This window comes from Ovis aries, chromosome 21 (genome assembly GCF_016772045.2).
Source record: "Ovis aries strain OAR_USU_Benz2616 breed Rambouillet chromosome 21, ARS-UI_Ramb_v3.0, whole genome shotgun sequence".
Taxonomy (NCBI): Eukaryota; Metazoa; Chordata; class Mammalia; order Artiodactyla; family Bovidae; genus Ovis; species Ovis aries.
Window position 1 is genome coordinate 25,174,118 of NC_056074.1, and position 5,773 is coordinate 25,179,890.

The following is a 5,773-nucleotide window of genomic DNA, read 5'->3' on the forward strand; positions in this document are numbered from 1 at the left end:
TTTGAGAAAGAACCACCTTAGCACTCACAGGGGAGGGAAAGAGTAATATTTGAAACAATTACTAGTAACAAATAGTACTAATTATTGGTAACAAATACTATTAATTATTAGTAAAAAAAAAAAACAGTAATAACAAATAGTACAAAAAATTCCACTTAGAACACCCTTTTCCTCAAAGTCTTACTCAGTGCAACTTGGACATCTTTGTTCCTCAAACTGTAGATGAAAGGATTCACCATTGGCCCCACAATGGTGTAAAAGACTGTGGACACTTTATCTTCATCCAGAGACCCAGCAGGAAAAGGCTTGAGATACATGAATGCAGATGATCCAAAGAAAAGAGAAACCACGATTATATGGGAGCTGCAGGTACTGAAGGCTTTGGACCTACCCTCTGCAGAACGGATGTGGAGGATGTTGGAGAGAATCAAGGTGTAAGACACAGAGATGGTGACACTGGGCACTATGACATTGACACCCACCACAATGAAAACCACCAGCTCATTGATGGAGGTGCTTGTGCAGGAGAGCTGGAGGAGAGGAGGAATGTCACACATGTAGTGATTGATGATGTTTCCATCACAGAAGGAGAGTCGCAGCATGCACCCAGTGTGGGCCATGGCACCCACAAGCCCCATCGCGTATACACCCACCGTCAGCATGAGGCAGACCTGATGGGACATGGAGACCTTGTACAGCAGGGGCTTACAGATGGCCACGTATCGGTCATAGGCCATTGACGTCAAAATACAGCACTCATCAATAACAAAGAAGGAGAAGAAGCAGAGCTGAGTCATGCACTCTGCATAAGGGATGATGTTCTGGCTTACAAAACTCATCAGCATTTTAGGAGTAATGACAGAGGAGTGGCAGAGATCAATGAAGGAAAGGTTGAAGAGAAAGTAGTACATGGGAGTGTGCAGGTGAGGGTTCAGACCAATAAGAATAATCAAGCCAACATTCCCCGCCACAGTGACCACATAAATTGCTAAGAAAATGAAGAAGAGAGGCAGCTGGAGTTCTGGCTGCTGTGTTAAACCCAACAGGATAAACTCAGTCACTGAAGATTCGTTCCCTGGGGCCATTCTTCCCTAGGACATACCTGTGGGAACAGGACAGAGGGTAACATTAAAATGAGTACCCCGCTCTCTCCACCCAATCCCACTCTAATAAGGCTGAGACCCAGAATGCGAGAAGGAACCGCAGCCCACCTCTCTGTGCCTTTGTTTTCTCTTCTGTATAAATGCTGAAGGAATTTTTAAAGATGTGTATCAAAAACACTAATGGGCAAGTTCCACAGGGAAAAGATTCAGTGACCCTGAACCTCATGACAACAGCATCTCTGCTCCACTTCTGCCCTGACAGTTTACCAGGCCCACCCAATGATCAGTGGTCATCTCAGCAGAGAGAAGGCATGTCATTTCAGGGAGTCCCAGGCTTCCACAGATGAGGTTTGGAAGACAAGTAACAGGACAGATAAAATTCAACACTCACCTCATGAGGACCTCAATCCTGCTGGATTAACTGAGCTCAGAGAAACAAAGTCACTGTCATCCTTCCCAAATGTCAGATAGAGGACTTCTACAAGCTCTCTGAAAGGTCCTAATGTCTCTCCTTGCTAAATTCAGCACAGAATCAGATCAAAACGCAGACTTGGGTCAGTTTTGGAAGCTTCCAAATGACAAAATCAAGGTCAGCTCACCTTATTAACTCTTCTCCATCATTTGCACGGAAGGGCAAGTGGCTCTGATGAATTTTGAGGGAGAACAACCTAAAACAGAGTTTTCTGTTGTTTTGTTTTCAGTGAGTTTCAGACTAATGAAGCCAGAGCACAGACCTCAGTAGCTCTGGCTCTGAGATGCCACGAGTTACAGGTCATGATTTCTGATGGTGGCTCTGCAGAGTGTTCTCTCCAGACTAGGAGGTGTAAATAGCATCTGCTGGTGCCCAGGGAGCCACCTGCTAATATGACCCACGGGTTTTTATGAATTGGGAAATCCTAGGAACCTGATTAAAAGAACTATGTTTTCTTAGTGTTTTCCCCAGAGGTCAGACTTTGAGGCAAAAAGAAATTACTTACTTCGCATATTCAGCCTAGTTCATGATAACAACACTGACTTATTGGAAGTATACCATTTTACAGACCCTTTAGTTTCTTATAAAATAGGACATATACCCAAATAGAAAAGCAGAATCTCCCCTGCATCCATGTGGTTTCTTTCTAGCATCTTTGTTCCTTGCATGTTCTCACCACACATAAACACACATTTATGTACTCACAAACATTTTAATCTAAGCTATATTTTTTTCTATTTTCTTCAGTTATTTCTGCAGCACCTCAGAGCAATACTTGGCACATAATAGGCACCCAATAAATATTTGTATAATAAAAGAATAAAGGAATGAGTATCCCTTTCCCATCTTTCCTAGAACATATGTTGGACACTACAACAAAATTCTTGCCCTGCAGGCAAAGGCTTATGTAGTGCTGGTATTTTTCTTTGCAGACCTGAGTGTGAGACAGGAAAGACATCAGTAAGGCATGTAAGGTCACTGCTAAATTCTTAGATATTATCTAAGAGCACTTCAGATCAAAGCTGCTGAATTCAGAGAAGATAATATAATTTTCATCTTCCCTGAATGTCACAAAGAGGATTTGCACAAATTGTGAGAAATGCCTCAATGTCTCTCCCTGACAGCATAGATGAAAAGGCAGATTTGGGTCAATAGAAGGTTTCAAATGCCAAAATCAAGGTCAGCTCACTATCGGAAGCCATTAGGAACCATTCGAGATTTTTATTTCTCTTTTTTACATAGGATTGAAATCATCTAAGTGCAAGCTTAGAAAGATTAATATGGCAATGGCTGGTAGAATGGCCTGGCATAGGAGAGACTGGAGACAAAGTGACTCACAAGGGCAATTAAAATGATCAATGAATGATAAAAATGCCCTGAATTAACTTTGCTATCGTGAGTAATTCCAAGAAACAAACACATGCAAGAGATACTGAAGGGAAAGTCAGTAGAGCTTCTCACAAATGGGATAGAAATAGACAAAAACCCCAAAGATATTAGCCTAGGTGCTAGGTTATACTATGATGTTACTACAAACAGAAAATTCAGAAAGAATAGGAATGCTCACAAACCTTATGCATTCGGTTGTGAACATGCTGATCTTGAGTTCCCAGCTGGACAAGCAAGTAGAAGTATGGGAAACCACTGCAGTATTTTTGCCTGAAAAATCCCATGAACAGAGAAGCCTGGTGGGTTACATAGTCCATGGGGTCACAAAGAGTTGGACACAACTGAGCAACTAAAAAGAAGTATACAACCCAAATAAGGGTAAATAATGCTCAAGAGGAAGACCAGAATCTGATTTTAAAAAAAAAAGATCTGGGGACCATTCCCACAGAGATTAAAGTCATGGAGTTGGGTGAACTCAATAAGAAAGAATAAAGAGAGCAGAGACACAAGAAAAATATTTGGAAAATCTTTCGTATGGATTACACATAGGATATTTGAAAACCCAATCATTACTAAAATGAGTCCCAACTATTATTACCAAATCCTTTAGAAATAACAAGAGTACCAAAAATTACTCAGGACAAAATTAAAATGTGTCCCACAAGATAAATATTTTTGGGCTTAGTCTTCATAAGAACCTTAGAGGTTCATTAAAACGTGTGTTTTCTATGAAAATGTTAGAAGTTTTATTTAGATGATGTAGGAAACAGAAACACTTCCTCCAAGTTTATATTACATGAAGTCACATTACAAGAAAGTTTATGGCAAAGTGCTAAGCTAAAGTTAAAGGTCATTCTTTCATCTTTAACACAACCAGTGTAAATACAGGCAGAGAAATGATTGTAGAGATACTCAGATTTTTCCTAACATTGCAAAACTAACTCATTACCCTCCTTTCTTCCATCTACATAATGGTCACAGTAGTCTGATTTAGTTATAACAAAATGTGTCAAACAGTTATCCTCTTCACTGAGCTAAATCTTTTGCTAATTCCTGGCTCCTTTTCTTAACTCAAGCCCAATATGTTCTAACTTAACAAAGTCAGCAGTAAATTAAGTTTCATACTATACTATCATAAAGGTGCATAAAATGTAAATCTTTTTAACTAAATAAGATTTGAATTTGCAGTATTATGTCACACTGAGCTAAGCTGCTGCAAACATCCAGAACCATTGGCAACCTAGATGTCCATCAGCAGATGAATGGATAAGAAAGCTGTGGTACATATACACAATGCAGTATTACTCAGCCATTAAAAAGAATACATTTGAATCTGTTCTAATGAGGTGGATGAAACTGGAGCCTATTGTACAGACTTAAGTAAGCCAGAAAGAAAAACACCAATACAGTATACTAATGCATATATATGGAATTTAGAAAGATGGTAACGATAACCCTGTATGCGAGACAGCAAAAGAGACACAGATGTATAGAACAGTCTTTTGGACTCTGTGGGAGAGAGAGAGGGTGGGATGATTTGGGAGAATGGCATTGAAACATGTATAATATCATATATGAAACGAATCGCCAGTCCAGGTTTGATGCAGGATGCAGGATGCTTGGGGCTGGTGCACTGGGATGACCCAGAGGGATGGTACGAGGAGGGAGGAGGGAAGGGAGTCAGGATGGGGAACATGTGTATACCTGTGGCAGATTCATGTTGATGTATGGCAAAACCAATACAATATTGTAAAGTAATTAACCTCCAATTAAAATAAATAAATTTATATTTAAAATAAAAGAAAATTAAACCTACAAGTGCCAGAAAGGAGATGGGAAGGCAGAATCTAATTCAGCAGATCTGAGGTGAGGTTCTAGATTCTGATTTTTTTTTTTAAGGTGTAAAGTCTGGTCTAAATTCATGTTTTTGCATAGGGAAATCTGGTCCTTCTAGCACCAATTGTTATGGAGACTATCATTTTTCCATTGATTGCTTTTGCTCTTTTGTCAAAGACCAGTTGACTATCTTGTGTAGGTCAACTTCCAGATTCTTTTAATCCACTGTCTTTTCTTTCAACACCACACTGACTTGTTGTCTATAGATTTATAGGGAGTGTTGGGCTTCGCAGGTGGCACTAGTGGTAAAGAACCCGACTGCCAATGCAGGAGACATAACAGATGCAGGTTCATTCCCTGGGTGGGGGAAATCCCCTGTAGGAGAGCATGGCAGTCCACTCCAGTATTTGTGCCTGGAAAATTCCATGGACGGAGGAGCTTGATGGTCCTCGGTGCATAGGGTCCCAAAGAGTCGGACACAGCTGAACTGAATTAACATGCATACACACATAGAATCTTAAAGTTGGACAGTCTCTCTCCTGTAACTTTGCTCTCCTTCACTACTGTATTTGGTATTCTGGGTCTTTTGCCTTTCTATATAAACTTTAGAATCAGTTCTTTTTTTTATTTCTTGATTTTATTTATTTGGTTGCTCCAGGTCTTAGTTGCTGCATTCTTGTTGCTTAGTCGCTAAGTTGTGTCCAACTCTTTTTTTTTTTTTTAGCTTTTTTTTTTATTTTTTTTAAATTTTATTTTATTTTTTATTTATTTATTTTTTAAATTTTAAAATCTTTAATTCTTACATGCGTTCCCAAACATGACCCCTCCTCCCACCTCCCTCCCCACAACATCTCTCTGAGTCATCCCCATGCACCAGCCCCAAGCATGCTGCACCCTACATCAGACATAGACTGGCGATTCAATTCTTACATGATAGTATACATGTTAGAATTCCCATTCTCCCAAATCATCC

The 5,773-nt window shown here is 39.8% G+C and overlaps 1 pseudogene; it reads right to left on the reverse strand.

Moving 5' to 3' along the window:
* LOC101104942 (olfactory receptor 8B3-like) lies at positions 1 to 1,100 on the reverse strand (annotated as a pseudogene).
* Positions 1,101 to 5,773: the final 4,673 nt, after the last annotated feature.